The sequence below is a fragment of the Ischnura elegans genome, chromosome 5 (assembly GCF_921293095.1).
Source record: "Ischnura elegans chromosome 5, ioIscEleg1.1, whole genome shotgun sequence".
Classification (NCBI taxonomy): Eukaryota; Metazoa; Arthropoda; class Insecta; order Odonata; family Coenagrionidae; genus Ischnura; species Ischnura elegans.
Genome location: NC_060250.1, coordinates 92,762,283 through 92,782,714, shown reverse-complemented (window position 1 = coordinate 92,782,714; position 20,432 = coordinate 92,762,283). Strand labels below are relative to the sequence as shown.

General features: G+C 40.4%; 1 protein-coding gene across 1 annotated transcript in view; it reads left to right on the top strand.

Annotated features, from left to right (window-relative positions):
• Positions 1 to 413: 413 nt before the first annotated feature.
• Positions 414 to 20,432, top strand: part of LOC124159260 — a 53,666-nt gene continuing 33,647 nt past the window's right edge. Inside the window, exon 1 of the mRNA XM_046534955.1 lies at positions 414 to 651. The gene's annotated coding sequence lies outside the window, so the exon portion shown is untranslated. The remainder of the gene's footprint in view (positions 652 to 20,432) is intronic.

The window sequence follows — 20,432 nt, the reverse complement described above, 5'->3', positions numbered from 1 at the left end:
AGGGGGTAGGTACGCCATACCGGCCCGACTACAGCACTGATGGAAACCTATCTTAATCGGTAGAATACTTTAATGATAGTTATAATCAGCAATGAAATATTAGCGAACGGCCCCATTCTGTGCGCGGCACGGGTTTGTGTGGGGATCGTCTTTCCATTGTTTTGAGTTTAGTGCTTCATTCAATCGTTGCGATACACAGCGCGCACATGTGAATGGTTGTTTTGTCTCCCGGCGCCCACGCCCTCCCCTCTTCCTCAGTGTCGACTCAGCGAGTGATTCAGCTCCGCGTCTCTTGCAACCAATCAAGGCCTTCGCTCGTCCCCGCTAATCCACACTCCTACGCTCCGGGGGAATGCGATGCAGGAAGTTTTTGTTTTTTTATTCATCTCTCCGTGCCTTATCTCCGGATGAGAGAGCGACGCGCAGGGAGTTTACCAGTCTATTCCCGTCGTTCACAAAGGGATCTGCAGGCTCTTATATGGTTCTGGACCACCACCACCTTCGCCGTTGAAGCGCGCGGAAGTTGAAAATCGTGTCTTCTTTCGAAGACGGTGTTTTGTGTTTCTTTGTGTTTGTGTCGACGCTGATTCGTTGAAGATCATCGGGTACAATGCTGGAGGGACGGGAGATATCCGGAGGATTTGCCGGCAGGTAAGCGAAATACGGTCATTCTCTCCATTTTCAAACTCTTTTATCATGTTAAAATAAGAGGTAATTGAACTTTTCCAAAATATTTAATGGGTTATAATTTAAATACGATGCGTTTCGGCTCACAGAGCCATCATCTGGTACAATATGACGACTCTGTTAGCCTGAACGCGTCATACGCATTAAATAATTGTGGAAAACTCAAATTACCTTTTATTTTAGTATGTCGAACTTCCACTTTATCACACCTGTATCGGTTGAACTTTTCTCAGGAAAACCATAGATTTTTCAATGTTTCCTACTTTAAAAAAATGCTCAATCCTTCTAACGCGTCACGATAATTTGCCTGACCCAGAATGAAGCGATCTTAATTGGTAAGACAATCGGGGATTAGTATCATATTTCAATGATAAGAGAAATGATAACTCAAATGTTGAGTCGCCGATGTCAAGTTCTGATTGGGATCCCTGTGCCGTTTTCCCTCACTTGGTATCTGCACGTTTTCTATCCCTGAACCCAAATGCGTAATCCCTGCAGGCTGTCAGTGCGCGGCAGCAAACATATATTGTGTTGCCGCCAGTCAATTTAAATAGTGAGTACTCTTTGTCTTAGGCATATGAATGATCGGTCTTATTTCGGGGAGAAATAGGGCTCTATGTGGATAATGATTTCTAAAGGTATTACTTTCCTCATCCGTTCATCGTTTATCCATTAATTCACTTGAGCGCGCGAACAAAGCGCCTTGGGCAACAGTGGAGTAGCCAGGAATTTCGTTCGTGGAGGAGGGTCCAAAATCAGGAGGGAAATTTTAGAAAAAAACTGGGTACTAGGTAGATGGGTTTGAACTAATTTTAACACTTTTCAAAATCGAAAAAACCTCATTTGTCAAAGAAATCTTTTGTAAATGTATCATTTTTCAATATCTTGTTTTCTTTTATAAAGGAAAATCATTGCTTTAAATTTCGAAGGGGGTCCGGACCCCCCGGACTTCCTCCCTGGCTACCCCATTGCTGGGCAATCACAAAGTGCATTGATAATAAATAGCATTCCTTGAAAATCGAGTAAAGAAAATAATTGGTGTCTATTTTTTCGTGTGTCTATGGTTAAGTAAATCCGTTGATTTTTATGTAATTTTTTTCGGCACAATATTTTGCTTGCACTCCAGGAGTGATATCTCGGACCTACTAAATATTCATGCATCAATGCATGAATACACGCGGAAAAAGCCTCAGGACCTTAACCACAATGCGGTTACGCAGTGAAGTCTTTATTTTTTTTTAAACAGTCGATACAAAAGTTAATTTTTAATTCATTTGAGAAGGGTAGTTTAAATGATCCGGAAACTTTTGCGTAAAGGCTAAACATGTGATTTATAGCTTATATTTTACAGAAATCTTGCGAAACATCGAAAACTTTTAATGGATCAACCTTGAAGGCTTCCTATTACTTGCTAAACCGGGTTCGATCTTCGCCGACGCGTCGCGACGTTTCGATACGTGACTTGGTCTCCATTCTCAAGATTTGAAGGACCCAGTTGATATGCTGTGAACACATTCGGATGAGTGGAATTCTCATAGGTTTCGGTACGAGACCTAGTTTCCATAGTTTCTCATAGCGCTCATTTTATGGGTCAGCGAAGATAATAATTCGTTCTAGAATCATCGTCACCAGCAGGAAAATGATTTCGCGTTCTGCAATTCTAGTGGAAGTGAACCAATTAGGTCATTGCTCAACGGACATTTATTGACTGAAGCGAATGATTTTAAATTTAAAAACTTGATGTAAGCTATTAAAAATGAGAGTTATTACTATCATTATAACTATATTTATAATATTATCTAACAATACTTCTTCTGGACAGTTTTTGTCCCCGAAATCCTAGAAGCCGTAGTCTGTGTTCAGGTTTTCCTGGGTCCGGACAAGCAGAAGTCTACACAAACTAATAGCCTAAATGGTGAAAAACCAGCTCAAGCGGGTCTCGAATCCGCGACCCCAGAAATAGTAAGCGAGGACTTTACCCAGCCGTCGCCACTAGGGTGACAATCAATGATTTAAAAATTCTCTAGATTAAACCATATGCATAATGTATTACCGGCGTGTATTCATTATTGTTACTTCTTATAAAGTCGTCCGTTGGCAGTTATAACTCTTTTGCTGAAAACTTCCTGATCAAGAGCCATTCGATTTCTGAGGTACCTCGTATTAGCCAAATTTGTGTCACTTTTACCGGCCATTAAGCTCTGATTGCATAATGCTTGAATGTTGTAGTCCATGAATACTTCACGCTTTAAAATGCACTGTGTTGCCAAAAAAGTTATTACCTTCGAAAGCACAATAATCATAGATTAAATTTGTCTTTTTGCACATTTACGCCATCATTTTCATGTATAAATTTAATATGCATGTGTTTTAAATCTGTAAAAATAAGTTTTGATTTAATCTACTTTCACATCGTAGAATGGCGTATCGATCAATTGACTCTCTTCGCCCAATATCGCTACGAATTTCATTAGTATTGTGGTACGTTCCTTCTTGCATTAAATTACTGGATCAGAACCTAAGTATTTCGAAGAATTCTTCTATTGGCTTCAAATCCCGTTATCTGGTGACTGAACACGACTGTGGCATCCATTTGCGCATTCGACGTACACATGTATTGCACGCATCTGTTGCAATTTGTCGCAACCATAGTCTTCTAATGACGTTTTATGGATGCAATCCTCGTCGTCCTTTGTCCATAGAAATGTTACCTCGCCTTCGAACGCTTCTGAGAGTGTAGTGACCACGAGTGACTTACTTGATGTCATTAGTCAGCGATAGTAAGTGTGATTAATTAATGCGTTACAAAATGTTTGTCGTCATATTTAGATATTTCCAGCTGACACGTCTGCCGATCAATATTCACCGTAATCTTATCGTTAATGTTGATATTTAGTCACCACTAAATCGCCGGGTACCCGACGTTGTACCCGGGCCAACGTTGTACGGTGACAGTGCCATGCATGCTATACTCAAAGAACATTACTGTGTATTACGTGCTATGCCGCAGTCATTTGTCGAAATAAATAAAAAATATCTATGTTGTGCTTCTTCAATAAATAAATTTTCAATGATAAAAATGCTGAAGAAGTATGATTGCCTGGGATTATGTTGGCATCACTTGAAGTTGGCAACCCTTGTTTCATCGATATTTTTAAAATACATGCACTGAAATTCATGTTGAAATACCTTCTGACCTTTTATAGCCAACCACATTAATAATAAAATATGTATTTTTTCTCAATTTTCTATGAATTTGTCTGTTTTCCATTTTAATTAATTTTATTTTTTAATTGCAATTTTTTTACATATTGCATATGAAGTGGTGAGAAGCCAAAGGGTACAAGTTATTTATTATTCTAAATTAGAGTTAGGAACAGAAATTAGGTAAAAAAAACAAACGAGATAAACTAGATATTCATTAGTGCACATGATTATCCTCTCGCTGTCAGTACAGAACAGAGACTCGCTTGAATCCCGTGGCCACCAAGTTTTTGTATATCTATTCTATCAATTTCTGTACCTGAATTCTGTTTAGAAAGAAAATCACTTGTACCCCTAGGCATCTCACCCCCTCATATATTTTTTGTTATCTTTTCTTTATTTGGGTATGTGTCTTCAAAATTTAATTTATATAATTTTATTTTCCATGTACAGCCCTCAGCAATCCCTTTTTGCACGTATGTTTAAAAAGGGATTGTAATTGGTTGAAAATTTTGTTCTCAATTGACCGAGTAACAAGCAGTGAAAAAAAACTCTGCTGTGTGCATTTCTGTTAATTCCAAAACAGCAGAAACAATAGGGTAGTTTCCTTCGTCAAAGAAAACGTAAGGCATTGATTGCGATTAATTACCCAAAATTAGTGTATTCATAATTTGCAATTTATTTTGTTTTAGAAATCCAAGTTTAGACGACTGTTAATGGTCAATTTTAACCTCATTTGAAAAAGGCCAGATTAGCGCCAAATGCGATGCAACTCCACGTGATGTCACAGGGACCCAGATCACAGCCACCTAAAGAGACACTCTAGGTGGCTATACCCAGATGCTATTAAGAGTAGTCAGGAGTGTTACATCGTCTGAGATTGCCAATGAGCATGAGCTCAGGGAAACATCTCTTAATAATCACCTATTAAAATTTCGAATGGTCGGAAAGTTTCCTTTGTTTGATAGGGTATTGATAATCTTTATTTAAGCCAAGCACTACCGGCTAGCAGCCTGCATCGTAGCGGCGCTTATAGCCTCGCACCAAGGTGGCCTCACACGGCGGAAGCGGGAACCAGATTGACGTCACACGGGCTTTTCCCAGCATTTATACTTAGGCGTCGTGTTTTCGTGCGCTTAAAAATTTTCACTTTTCATTAAATCGCGAAAAATAGATATCGTCATTTAAAAATCTCAAAGCGTGAAATACGTACTTCAGGAGTAATAATCCTTCAAGTTAGGCAATAAAAAAAATAATAGGAAACCACCCTAATATGCTGATTTTTATTTTTATTCTCTCCGTTTGATGTAATTATTTAGCCAGTACTTTGGCTATATATTACTGGGAATCAATTCAGCTTCAGGGCCGATATCCTATGTTCTCTCAGTCGCAGGAACTAATGAAAATTTTATGCTTAGTGTTGGTATGACCTTAATTTACTTGTGTAATTTTTGGTGCTAGATTTTTGAAGTCAACCGTAGAGAACGAGTTAGAGTGAAATCCAGAACGTTTGATGCAGGAAATCGTATTAGATTAGTTATCTTGCCGCGGCTTTCTTGAATTAAATGGTGGATTGCATTCAACCGGAAGTTAATCTCCTTCGAGAGATAATCCGTTTGTTTTGTGTTATTTGTTTTTCATATTAATACACGACTTATGTATAGGAATATCTCCAGTTTTTACACAACATCCGTTTTTTTAAAGTTGCGATAATATTTACAAATGGCCATTTTTCTCACTGTTTTGCCCATTTTTCCTTGCAATGTTGATAAATTTAGTCACAAACATAGTTAAAAGTTTGGTTTTATATTTGTATCTGTCTTAAGCTTGGATAATTTCAATGCAATGGTAATGAAGAGTAGAGAAAACTTCGCTTTACTCTCCATAAAGTCATGCCGGAAACAACTAATTAATGTTATGGATTTCATATTTTTATTATTATTTCATTTCATATTTAAAATTAAAGGAACCGAATTATAATTACAGTGTTCTTTTTGAATGAGTCGACGTTCACAGGTCATGAGTGGAATTTTCGGTTCAGCGAATGTAAATTAGATATGACTGGTGAAGCACAGACAGCTTTTTGCTCGTGAATCGCGAATCCTCCTTGTCGGTATAGAGAGGGGGGAGGAAGGAAGTAAAGGAACGTCATAGGCTCACGTCACCCCGCGTGCACACGTGATCGTCTCAGTTTTTCCGCATCGTTGTGTACATCATCCGGCCAGGGGCGGTCTGGGATGCTTGAAGCAGGCCCGGATAAAAGGGGGGCCGAGGCCCTGGGCTAAATCCGGCCCTGGCTTGGAGGCCCTCGGCTGGGGCTCATGATGGGGCCCTTGTTGCCGGGGAATTCGGTGGTCCTCCTACGGAAAATTTTTGGAAATGGATTATAACGATATTCTACCTCTTAAAAACTATATTATCAATAACAGACACTTTGTTACTTCCAATATATATTTATAAAAAATTTTGCCTGTTTCGGCTATTTCAGAAAATATCTTCAGTATTTCATAATGGTGTGACAGCCGAACCGGTAAAAAAATATACTATGGGAGTAAGGAAATAAAACTTTGTAAGGTTCACTGTTATTTAATAATGGGCACGACCCGGGTTTCGTAACTTGGTTACATCGTCAGGTCATAATTAAACCTGCCCATAATTAAATAACAGTGAACCTTACAAAGTTTTATTTCCTTACTTCCAATATGGAGAGGTTTCACAAAGTAAATCCTGAAGTTATTAGTTATACTATGGAAGTAACAAAGTGTCTATTATTGATAAAATGGAGCCCTTCCACCACGTACAAGCTTCTAGTTTTGATTTAATTTCTTAAAAACTAGATATAAACAAATAGATGGTAATTTAAAAACAGCAATTTCGCAAGTAAAAATACTATGAAAAGTGGGAATTTCATAATATATAAAATTTTATAATTTAATACGATTCTATTATCTATTTAGTGAAATTGTTCCCTGAAAATGCACTGAAATCTAAAAAAACCTCTATAATAACCTTTTCGAATAACCCTTTAAAAAATCATCAGATTCTTTTATATCTTCTGACACATTTATTTTTGATATAATCTTATTATACCGAGCACGTTGTAAATAAAGCAACTAATGGAAACGTAGAATTGCATAATTTTAAGTAAAAATTTTTTGGTTCAAGTAATCTAAGTATTTTTTATTACACCTTTCATATTATGATGCAAGGGCGTACCCAGGATCAAAACTAGGGGGGGGGGCAGGCCATGGTTTTTCTAGTTGTAACATTTAATCATGGAAGAGGTGAACGAAACTAACATTTTAAGAAAACTATAACAGCGCTTTATTAGTTTTTAAAATCATTTACTTGAAAAAAGTGTTAATTGTCTTATATTAATATCATTTTTCGTGGGTTTAAAGAAAATTTTTTGAAAACTTTCGTTTCAATCTAGTACTGATTTTCCTTAACGACTTTTGCGATTTTTGCTTCTCCTGCCCCTCGCTGGGTACGCTCATGTACAGATACACCTCACGATAAACGCTCATGTACAGATACACCTCACGATAACTAATCTAATTGGGATAGCCAGTTGGGGATCTCCCTAAGCTCGGGGCCCTCGGCGATTACCAGATCAACCGACCTGGCCAGACCGCCGCTGCATCCGGCATTTGACATTAGAAGTAAAAGGCTCGACTTACTTCCGACAAAACTACAGGAACTCGCTCAGATTTAAGATATGCAAGCACGTAAGAATTGTTTGCAAGATCTCACAATCAGCGTGAGATGTTGAAGTTAGGACCGTGAGAAGAGCTTTTTTTCTTGTTCCTAAAACTTTCCAGCCGGGTAACTCGACTTTCCGTAGGTATTAGTTGAACATGGCTCTAATTTCTCTTAATTTTCAATTGTACGTCTGGCTCATTGGGATAGCCAGTGTTGCAGGAGTATAACCGAATGACATTGAGAACAGGTCTATAGAACAGGGCAGCGCAAACCGTCTCTTTGGAGAACAGTTTTTTACATGCCTTTGTGTTACAGCACCATAATATGCTAATTTTGTTTCTCCTAGTTTACCGTCACAATTACATGACTCCAATGAACCAATGAACCAATTTTTGCAAGCAGTTAGATGCCATGGAGAGCTGCAGAACGAGCTATTTTTTATTTAGAAAAACATGTTTTTTACGCCGATACTTATACCGAAAAGCATCGGAACCGACGATAAATTTATTACGAAAAACTTCTTATTTTACGTCGAATTTTATACCAAAAACATCCATGTAGACGTATTGCCAACCCGCAGCCACGAATTTTAAAAATATCGAATCTATCTCAGCTCCTTGGTAACGATTGCGGAGTTAGAAAAATTAATGTCAGCTCCTGAAATATTAACCACGCTTTAATTCCGGGATAACTTCATGCAGACCCTGAACTCATTCAATTCATATGACATCTATGTTGGCTACTATCGTAGTATCAGTTGCCAGGAGATAATGGAGGCGTAGTTAAGGGAAAAGGGGTCATGAGCCTTTACATTTCCCGTGACACTCTGAATGGTGTCATTTTCAGCATGTTTAGCGTAACGAGTTGTTCCCCATGCCCAGCGCTGTACTTGGGAAAAAATTTAGGCGGTACTCACAAAAATTTGCCAACATCTGAACCTGTATCCGGCCGCGATTGAAATGTTAAACTCCAACTCTTATATTAGTTCCAAGTTGTGCCACGAGATAACTCTGAACAAGTAGATAATCACTTCCGATTTTTCTATCTGTAATCCATTGGACAATTTACAGTAAGGCTATTTGTTACAGATTTAAAAAGGTAGTTTGACCGGTACGCTTATAACGAGTTTGGATTTTAGGGGGTAGGTACGCCGCGTCGTACCGGCCCAACTACAGCATTGCCCATGCCCTCAAAAAACTATTTGAATCTGCACTTTCCACTTACATACACATAGTAATCGATACTTAAGAAAGGTGATAATCTTCCGAACAACTTCATATAAATTTTTCATCATTAAGATAAGACAATGAAGATACAGCAGTTTCGCAATTTATTTTTAATGCCCCACCCATATTTCATCTCATAAGCCTTCACTATAGTGAAACCCTTCGAGTAGGGGTCCTCAGCCTTTTTAAACGCGAGGACCAAAGATTGATTTCATATCGTCCGGAGCAGGGCCGGCCTTAGGGCGGGGCGACCGCCCCGGGCCCCGCGTTCGTGAAAAAAATTAAAATACTCGATAGTTTTGAAAGTTGAAGTTGAAAATTAAGTTAGAGATGCCCTTCTTGAAGTCAGCAACAGCACTGATGATCCGAATCGATTTACTTTATAATATTATGAATAAATATAATTACAAATTTTATTTGTATTATACTATTTTGAACTCAACTGCGTGATGGTATCATAACGGCGTAATTACGAAGTCTGAATTTGGGAGGGGAACACATACTTAGCCAGAGAGTGGTAGGGATTCAAAATGCTCGAGTTTGTAGATGGGGTATAGAGTTTAATATTTTAAGTGAAGGGCCCCGCACTAAAGGTTCGCCCCTAGCCCCGCACCTGCTAGGACCGACCCTGGTACGGAGGGCCACAATGCTCCACGTCACTTTATCACCACATCAATAAAGTAAAAATCGTATAATTTCAGAGAGCAATAATCTTTATTGGTTAAAAAGTCCAATCAATCATTGCGATTATTGACATTGTTTATTTTTGACGGGTGTGTCGATGTTTATTTTTCATTGCGTGGTGAGATACAATATTTTCTTTAGCCTCTAGGAGCCGCAGGAAATTAGCCGGTGGGCCGCGGGCTAATGATCCTTGCCTTGTAGTATGAAACTCAATATATAGAGTATTAATAACTCTACGGTGAAACCCACTACGTGCGATTAATAAATTTAACTGGAATATGGCCCAGTCAAGATATAGTTTTCACTGGAAAATTTTGTATTAGTTTTGATTTTTCTGTCTAATGGGTATTTTTCGGTGCTAAATGAGAATCTCCTTTCCCTTGGGCTACAACCTTGCCGCGGTGGAAAGGCTTGCGCGCTCCTATGACCCCTTGAGCTGCACTGGCGGGATTAATTCTAAATTATTCCCGGTAGGGCAACCCATGCCAGATAGGTCGAAGGGTAGGAGCCAGACGAAAGGTAGTCCACGTGATGGTGTCACGTGAAAAACACTGTTGGAATGGAAGTGGGAAACCCTACCAACTATCTCTTCCCTGAACACATGGAGTACAACCAAATGAGCCTCGGAATCTCATCGCCCGGGACCCGTCCGCAAAGGGCGGGTGTCGGGCACGGCAGCGAGGTCGGCAAGGTCCTCGGGGTCGTCAACATGCGAAATCCTTGCAGAGACTTATCATCATCAACATCAGTGGCAGCAGCAATGAAGAAAGAAGAAAAGAAGACCAAGAAGATGGAGAAGAAGAAGTCTGCTATAAATGTGGGGACGTGGAATGTGAGGACTATGATGAGGGCGGGAAAGTTAGAAAATATCAAAAGGGAAATGGATAAAGGGAGGATAGATATCTTAGGATTATGCGAGGTGAGGTGGAGGGATGGGGGGGACTATTGGAGTGATGGGTATAGGGTTATATATAGTGGAGGGGAAGAAAGCCAGCGAGGGGTAGCTTTAGTATTAAACGGGAAGATGGGTAAGCGTGTGGTAGGTATAGACCAGGTAAGCGATAGGATTCTGGTGGTAGAAATTGAGGCGCGGCCCACCAACCTTGTGGTGGTCCAGGTTTACATGCCCACTAGCAATCATAGGGAGGAAGAATTAGACGAGGTGTATGAACAGCTCGAGGAAATAATTAGAGACACACCGGGTAAGAAAAATCTGGTAGTGATGGGGGACTGGAACGCCTCAGTCGGGGAAGGGAGGGATGGAAACGAAATAGGAGATTTTGGTCTAGGAATACGGAACGACAGGGGAGAGAAAGCAGCAGAATTTTGTAGGAGAAACAAATTATTCATCACAAACACGTGGTTCAATCATCACAAAGGGCGAAGGTACACGTGGAAAAGTCCAGGGGATGCGGGGAGATATCAATTAGACTACATTATGGTAAGACAGAGGTTTAGGAACAGTGTGAAAAACTCGCGCAGCTTCCCTGCAGCGGATGCGGATTCGGACCACAATCTAGTGCTCATGAAATGCAACGTAAGATTCAAAAGACCTATGAAAGTTAGGAAGGCGAAGAAATGGAACGTAGAAGCCCTGAAGGGGAGTATGAGGAGAGAATATCAGGAGCTAGTGGACATTAGTATACGGGAGATTGAAAGTACCAAGACGGTAGAGGAAAGATGGGATAATTTAAAAACGGGAATAGTCAAAGCGGCGGAGAAGTCAATTGGTTACGTTGACAGTAGAAGGATAAAGAAGCCGTGGATAACTGAGGCAATGGTAAATGAAATGGAGGAGAGGAGGAAGTGGAAGAACGTGGACACAGAACAGGGCAAAAGAATGTATAGGGAATTGAATAATCGATTACGACGTGAAACTAAGAGGGCAAGGGAGGCTTGGTGGAAAAGACAGTGCGAGGAAATGGAAAAGTTCCAGAAGGATGGAGAAGTAGGCGCGTTGTACGCCAAAGTTAAGTCGCTATCGGGCGGCAAAAGAGGACAAGCCATGTCTAAAATTAAGGCTAAAGATGGGAGGATGCTAACCGAGCGAGAAGAGGTACAGGGTAGGTGGAAGGAATACGTGGAGGACCTGTATGACGGAACGAACAGACCAGAGAGATTGACTCTAGAGGAGGAAAGTGCAGTGGAGGAGGATAATCTTGGGCTGGAGATATTAGATTCAGAAATAGAGAGAGCACTCCGTGATATGAAGGCTAGGAAAGCAGTAGGCGTGGACAACATCCCGTGCGAGCTTCTGAAGAGTCTAGGGAAGGAAGGTAAGAAAAGGTTTTTCGAACTAGTGCGCAAGATCTATGAGGAGGGATGTTGGCCGGAGGATTTCGTGAAGACGGTTTTAATTCCGCTTCCGAAAAAGAAGAAAGCTGTGGAATGCGGAGATTATAGGACTATCAGCCTAATATCCCATGCGGCTAAAGTAGTGCTGAGGATATTGAACAGACGAATGGAGGCGAGGGCAAAGGAGTATTTGGGCGAAGATCAGTTTGGTTTCAGAAAAGGGAAGTCAACTCGTGATGCAATAGCAATAATGAGGGCCCTCGTGGAGAGGAACCTAGAATAGGAGCAGGACGTATATGTGTGTTTCGTGGATTTTGAAAAAGCGTTTGATAGGGTGAACTGGGTAAAGTTAATGGATATTCTCAAGAGAATAGGTGTAGACTGGAGGGATAGACGACTGATTTGTAATCTGTATATGGCCCAGACTGCGCAAGTGAGGATAGCGGACGGAGAATCTGGGTGGGCAAGCATTGGCCGAGGTGTGAGGCAAGGCTGTCCTCTATCGCCACTGCTCTTTAACGTGTATGCTGAAGAGATGGTAAGGGAAGCGTGGGATGAGTTAGAAGCTGGGATAAAAGTGGGAGGAATGATGTTCAAATCAGTGAGATTCGCGGATGACCAGGCGTTGATCAGTCAGTCAGCAAGGGGGCTTCAGGCCCTAGTGGATGCGTTATACGAACGTTGCGAGGAGTTTGGGATGAGGATTAATCACAAGAAAACTAAGGTAATGCGGTTTTGTAAAGCATCACGAGCGAGGAATGTGAGACTCAAGATAAAGGTGGGTGGTGAAAAACTTGAGCAGGTTGAGCAATTCAACTATTTAGGCAGTACGTTAGAGGAAAACGGATACAGTAGTAAGGACATCAGGAAGAGAATAGCATTAGCGAAGGAGGCGTTCATGAGCAGGAAGGAGCTTCTGAGAGGATCGTTGTGTAAGAGTTTAAAGAAAAGGTTAGTGAAGAGTTTGGTTTGGAGTGTAGCTTTCTACGGTGCGGAAACGTGGACTCTGAGGAAAGAAGACGAGAGAAGATTGGAGGCGTTCGAGATGTGGGTATGGAGAAGAATGGAGAGGGTGAAATGGACGGAGAGGAAAAGGAACGACGAAGTGCTGGATATGGTTGGCGAGGAGAGAAAGCTTTTAGATGAGATACGCAGGAGACAGAACGTTTGGATGGAGTTAGTGCTTAGCGGTGAGGGGATGTTGAAAATGGTGTTGGAGGGTAGAATGTTGGGGAAACGAGGGAGGGGAAGGAAAAGAATAGGATTTTTAGATAGATTGAAAGAGAGTAGGCCTTACAGTGAATTAAAGAAGGCAGTTCTGGAAGGAAAGGGAGGCTCCCAGATCACCTCTTTAGTACTCCATGGAAACCTACCTTAATCGGTAGAATACTATTATTAAATGAGAATCTGAGCTTTGTGAACAACATTTTGTGACACGCAGCATTGCGAAAAATGGTGAAATAGCCCAAAAATGGTTAGTTTTCTTTATAGTTTTTGTTTATAATTCGAAAACCATGAAATTTTTGGAGGAAGTTTTCCATTTACAATGAAAGTACATGTGGTTTCCTTTAAACGCTAGCCCTAAGATTTTCTCCACCGAACGATTTTAGACTCGAGCGCCATGTGAAAAGTGGCGTGTTTTGCTCATCTCCGAAAAGGAGTTTGCCTCGCAATTAATTACTAAGAAGCCAAAAATGGTTGTATTTATAGTTTTAAGTAATTTACTTCTATGTATTGTTCGACTGTGAATCCGAAAATAACATTTTTTCTAAATTGTTAAATATTTTGCAAAATTCAAATAAAAAAAGATGGACTACTCATGCTCGACCTCACGTTGCCTTTCATTTTCCGTTTGAGACGCATTTTGTGGCATCAGAAATGAAATTCTGAAGATTCTCAATATTTTCTACGAAACACACGCGAATGCTACAAAAGAGGATCCTCAAGTCGGCCTCTAAATGTGTTATCAACCACCGCGCATTTAAATGGGCTTACAAAAGTCGCCACTCGTGTCGCTAAGGTACACATTTTTCCGGGCTTTACGGGGAAATAAGGTATAATTAAGGGTGTCAACCGAAATTTACATTCATGATGATGTTATTTATCAAATACATAACTCTTCAGTGCAATTCCTCGCAATAACAAAGATTTCAAAGGAAAATATTGAAAAAAAGTGGATCGCATTGCACTCATCACCGCGCCGCGGACATTTTTGAAAACCGATTAAAATGCGATCGAAGTGGCAACAGAAATCAGCCTTCCTGGGAATGGAATCTCTTGGGAACACATATGACATTACTTTTGAATGGCAGCAGGGAAATTAGGAGGTGAAGTCAATTGAGGTGTAGTGATGAGTCAACTTAAGCTTTCCGCCGAGGTAGTCTCCCCCCATAATATCCGTCAGCATTATCTTTCCCCTCGTGCCCCATGCCCCCGACTGAGATTGGCTCGATCCGATGAAATAGAATATATCCGGATGGCGTGGATTTCGTTTTAAATTGCCAGCCGTGCGTGGGATGTGGAGTTGGTTGACGAAATCGGAAGTGGAAATTGGTTGATGGGCCGCGACACGTGGTGGTGGTTCACTAGGGTTCGTCGGACATGCAGACTGCCCACCATGACTTTATGGGCCATTTGTTGACTCATCTCACTCAAGCCAGAGCCACCTAGAAAGAGAGTCTATCTAGGTGGCTATGCTTAACCTTTTCTAACCCAGAGCTGCTTCTGGGAGAAATAAAATTTCAAGACTTCTCATTTTAAAAATGTGAAAAATTTTTACTCAATCGCAATTATTGCGGTAGCAACATATTTCGCCATTAAATTTACAGCACAAAAAAACTCGTAGTGGAAATCTTTCCTGAATCGAGTTGAAAATGTATCCATTGTTGATGTTACGTAGAAGAAACATTGGATTGTTATTGGTAAAAGCGTGAATCACACGATCATTTTTTTCCATCCCTTTTGCGGAACAGCTCCAGCGATCGCGCCAATGATGTCGGAAATGATTACCGTTTCCCGCGATCATTTTCCGCGATGGCTATATGGCCGGCTTGTCAGCGATCGCCGAGGGCCCTTAGCTTGGTGGGGCCCCACAGCACTCGCATCTACTGAGAAGCGTATCTATGTGAAACGTGTAATAAATTAAGTCTCAGATTACATGAAAGAATAAAATTCTACGTTTTCAATAGCTGCTTTTTTTACAACGTGCTCATTGTAGTAAGATTACATAAAAAATAAGTTAAATAAGGGTGTCAGAATTAAAAAAGCTTTGCAATGCTTTTATTGAAGGTTTATTCAAATAGGTCATTTTAAAGGTTTCTTTTTAGACTTTTAGCTAAGTTTCGAGGAACAAATACAATAAATAATAGATAATACAACCATAGTGTATTATTAAAGTTTATGAGCTGTGAAATTCTCACTTTTAATAGTATTTTTCCTTACGAAATTGCTATTTTTTTAAACTTTTATCTACGTGTAAGAGCCAGGAGAGCGTCAAAATCCATTTCCGGGAATGCAATTTCGTTAAATTTTCCGGGGGAGGACACCCGAATCGCCCGGTAAGGGAGGCCCAACCGAGGGCCCCCAATCAGCCCAGACCTCCCCTGGCAATAGAGATTTCCATCCCTTTTTCTTTCGCTCAGCACGTCCTTTTTCTGTCGCTGTAATCATAGCTTGCACCAGCCTCAAGGATTTTTGTTGGACGTGTCCTGTTGATGGGTGTTTGGTTTCCACGGATTTTATCATGAATGATAACACCACTTGTGGATGTTCCCGTGACAGAGTGTCACTTATCGACAAAATTTTGTTCCTAACATGAAAGGCCCTCGCAATAATTGGGAATTTTCCAAAATTTCAAATATAAATGTACGGTACTTGGGGCGATAACTTAAGCCATTGAAGCTTGTGGATTAAAAAGAATTTATATATTGCTTTCACTCAGGAAGTTATGTTTTTCAGCACTGCATCGAAGGGCATGAAATTCCGTCCTTTGCGCATTTTTTTACCCTTTCGTAATAAAATGATATTTTTGGCATAATTTTCTGCAAAATGTTAATTTATTTATGCACGTTCATTATTAGAATTGTAATCCTAAAGCCTGAATCACACGATCATTTTTTCCATCCCTTACGAGGGACAGCTACGACGATCGCTCCGATGATGACGAAAAAAATGACCGTTTTTCGGTATAATTTTCCGCAATGGCTCGAGGGATGGAAGTCCCATCCCTTTTTTCATCATTGGGCACGTTTCTTTTTCTTAGCTGAAACCTGACGCCGTCTTTCAGCCAATGAGAACGCAAGGCCACCAACAGTGATTGTAACGCCACGCATGTCATTTAATTGAATGACAGTTGTAAATGCGGAAAGTGGCGGATTAAGCGATGGAAAAAAGGACGGTGGGAATGACCGAGCGACTCAGAAAATGATGGATCGAGCGATCACTCTTTTGGTCCCTGAAAACCTATCGCTGAAGCTTTCATTCTGAGGGACTTAAAAATGATCGTGTGATTCACGTTTTAGATGGTTTAACTTAATCTGATCTAGCCCTTCGTCGGCGCACGGAGTGAAGCACATTCTCTCGGTTTCTCCACCGGGTGAGTTTCACCGTCATTTCTAACGTTTCGACGCCCGTAGTAAGTTCCTAGTAAAGGAATAAAGGTAAAGGAATAATACATATACAGGACCCCAAAATAAGAACATTTTCAGTTTTATATATCCAAAATTGTTTAATTTCACGTGTTGGTGAGAATAAAAATGAAATTTTAGGCTCCAAAACGCGCAGAATATGGATATTTTAAAAAGTTGCACCGGAGAACGCCCCTCTCTCCCGGGGGATATTTCAGAATCCCCGATCCCAGGTGATGAGCCCCCACCCCCAAATTTAATGATGAATCCGTCCCTGCTGGAAGCCTCCTGAATGTAGGTCCCTTGGAAATACTACGTTCAATTTTCCGTAGAATAGTGCAAAATTTATAGGCTTTTGAAACCCACGAACTTGTGAGAAGCCCTTTTTATTTTTTGTTGCAAGTTTTTGAATCAAATATTAACCCTTATATTACTCCTGAAACCTTCGGTTTCAAGAAAAACATATTAACACATGTAAAATCACAATATTTTGGTGTATTTCATATATGCGTGCCGAATTTTTTTTTTACTCCAGAGTCTCATTTTAGAGTATCAGAAGAATGGTTGAAAAATAAGTCTTGCATTTTTGTGCATACCCTCACCATCTTCGTATTACCAAGGCGTCGTGGGACGTGGCCACTTCGTTCGCCATTGAATTTTTGAAGGGAAGACTCACCTTTACCCATAGAAGGCAGGATCATGAAACTAGTCTAAAATAAGCCGAATATGGATTATAACTTTGAGGAGCCTATATCAATGTAAGATTAATTAAGTTAGGTTGGATTAAGTAATGTAAAATTGGGCTCCCATAATACTTCATATTTACAAATATATAATAAAAAAATAAGGATGTGAGATACCACATCAATAGGGTGGTTTCCTATTATTTTTTTATTGCCTTAATCGAAAGATTATTTCTCCTGGAGTACGTATTTCACGCTTTTAGATTTTTAAATGACAATATCTATTTTTCGCGATTAAATGAAAAGTGAAAAATTTCAAGCGCGCGAAAACGCGACGCTCAAGTATGAATGCCGGGAAATATCTCCGTACGTCGTATTTCTGGTTCCCCCTCCCGCCCGGTGAGGTGACCTTGAGGCGAGGCTTAGCGCTGATACGTCGCAGGCTGCCAGCGGGTAGCTGAGTACCTTGCTGAAAGGTAGCGCTTGGCTTAAAAAAGGTTTATTAATACCTTATCAAACGAAGAAAACTTTCCGACCTTAGCCAGTTTTAGTAGGTGATTATTAAGACATGTTTCCCTGAGCTCTGTGCCTCATGCATGCATTGGTAACCTCAGATGATGCATAACTCCTATCCTCTCGTGTAGAAACTAGGTCCCTGTGACGTCATGCGGAGTGGAATCGCATGGGCGCCAATCTGGCCTTTTTCAAATGAGGATAAAATTTGACCCTTGCCATTCGTCTAAACCGGTATTTCAAAAACCAAATAATTTGTGTGTTATGAATACACTAATGGTGGGTAACGAATCGCAATCAATGCCTTTCGTTTTCTTTGATGAAGGAAACTACCCTATTTAAGATAGCACTTTTACAGCTTAAGTTTTGATTTCTTTCCTCATTTGGGGTTCGGGCCCACCATTATATTCGCCCTATCCTTCAATGCAATCGAAATTATATTGCGACTGAAATTAAAGATTACGTCACACTTTGGCGTGACACGCTTACTTTATTCAGTGCCTTTATATCAATTAATTGAATTCGGAGGAAAGAATGGTTCCTTCGTTTCATTTCCTTCGTGATCTCAGACGTTGAGTCACTACAGAGCTTCTTGATCGCCGAGGAAATCTGGAAATGTCATGCGGTGTTCTAGTTTCCGTCCACTCGCTACCGGCATATTACGCGTAAGGTATTTGTTTTTGGAATATATTCACCGAAGCTTACTTATTAAGCCACTTATGCATCACAACATTGGAGAATTCCATTTGAATCCACGAAAACAGTGGGATGGACAAGGGTGGATCCAGGATTTTATTCTGGAGAGGGGGGGACAAGGGTCTGGCAGGTAAACGGTCTTCTCATATGATCTCTGCAGTATCTTCGGGTTTTCACCGCGTCCGTTGGCTTCTGGCGACAACAGTTTCGCTGACTGCAATGTCAGCGAAACTGTTGTCGCCAGAAGCCAACAGTTTCGCTGACTGCAATGTCAGCGAAACTGTTGTCGCCAGAAGCCAACGGACGCGGTGAAAACCCCGAAGATACTGCAGAGATCGTCTGATCAACGCCGCGAAAATCTTCGAGCCTACGGTCTTCTCATATTTGATATTAAAAAAACATACAACAATTATTGTACGAAATATTCTCTTTATTTTAAAATGAAAGTTATAAGTACGGAAATATTAATTAGTTGCATGCATTATAACGACTGTTTTCTAACTCTTTCCCACTTGGGCGATGATTTTTTTCATGCGCCGACTAGCGAATGACCAATGACCGGCAAATCCGTCTTCTTTACTTGGGCTCAAGGCTTAGATTGAGGCTCCGTGATGTACAAAACAAAACGAACGCAATGATAACCGCATTAAAATCCTTGCCTCTTTTTAAGCGTCTGGAGGGGAGGGGGGTACGTACTGACTTTAGATAGAATCCTGTTATCTTTGTGCAATTTTTGCTCTATTGGGGGTAATACCTCCTTACCTCCCCTCCCCCATAGCTCCGACACTGTTCACGGGATGACTTGCAGTGCGGTGCTCAAGGTCGTGAGCACTGGTCTAGGTGTAACAGCCTCTGAGTGAGTTTTGGGGAGTGCATTCCGAATTGAAACCACTCCAGAAGGTCCCACAATATCTACCCCTCTCCAGATGAACTCCCCCCCCCCCCAAAAAAAGTTTAACTTACTACGATCTAGCAGGTACTCGACGTGAAACAGGAGTGCATGCATATAAACTGCAATAAGGCACGAGATACCAATTACGCCTCTCTTCGGGGATACGGAATGGCAGAAAGAGAGCCTAATTTACCTCTTCAGTTGTACATTTTCATGGTCGGTGGGTTTAATTTAATCCTCCGAAGTACAGCCCGCCCACTAATTGTTCTGTGCTCAAGACGCAGAGATCGAGAAGTCGCTAGCGGTGCGGAAAGAGAAGGTACGCCCTACAATATCCGCTTCCAATCCGTACTGATGTCAGACGCTCGTCTTAGCGCAGAGGAAATCACTAGAGCGCGACGTCTTTCAGCCCACATTACGGTTTTTGGAGGGTATGAGATAGACCCTCTACTTATCCGAATAACTTCTCTTATTTGGAAGACGTTCATTCTCCTGGCTCAGTTTCGTGAAATTTAAATTTACGTCGGCCACTACTTGCTATTTATTTTGTCAGTTCTTCAGTTTTTATCTGTGATAATATCTTGGGAAAAATAGTGGTACCCTCCACCTTAATTGGCCAATGATATGGTCCATACATAATATTTTGAAAAATGATTGACGTATTGCATTTAAGAGTAAACATTTCAAATAAAAGCAATGTTTTGAAATTCTTAGAAAAATTTAAATGCTCAATTCAAGAAAATACTGTCCTATTTTATTCATTGCACAGATTCTAAATTCCAATGATTGAATAAAGAAAACTTCAAAAATCATTTCGCATGTCATCGAAATTACCCTCATGCAATTTTTTTAACTTTTTAATTATTGAAATACATATCAAAGTTGATACGATGATTTTGTTTTATTTCGGTGCAAAAATTGAGAAAAAATTGACGCTCTGTTTGTGAGTGAAGGCACTAACTAATTGAAAGCAGCAAGGGAGAAATTGTTTAGGTTTGTTATTTAGTATATGTTCTAGTATCATGTTATATAATTTTATCAAGATCACTCAATAGCGATTTTCTTTGATTCGCTTAAATAATATATTTAGCTCGTTTGTCTACTCTGATTGAATTTAATGCATTTTTGCAGATTTTAACCGTTGAATTACAATGTGACGCCGCGATTTATAATTTGTAAATTGCGCGTTAGTAATTCGTTCCGAACGTTTCGTGAGGTATTTTCT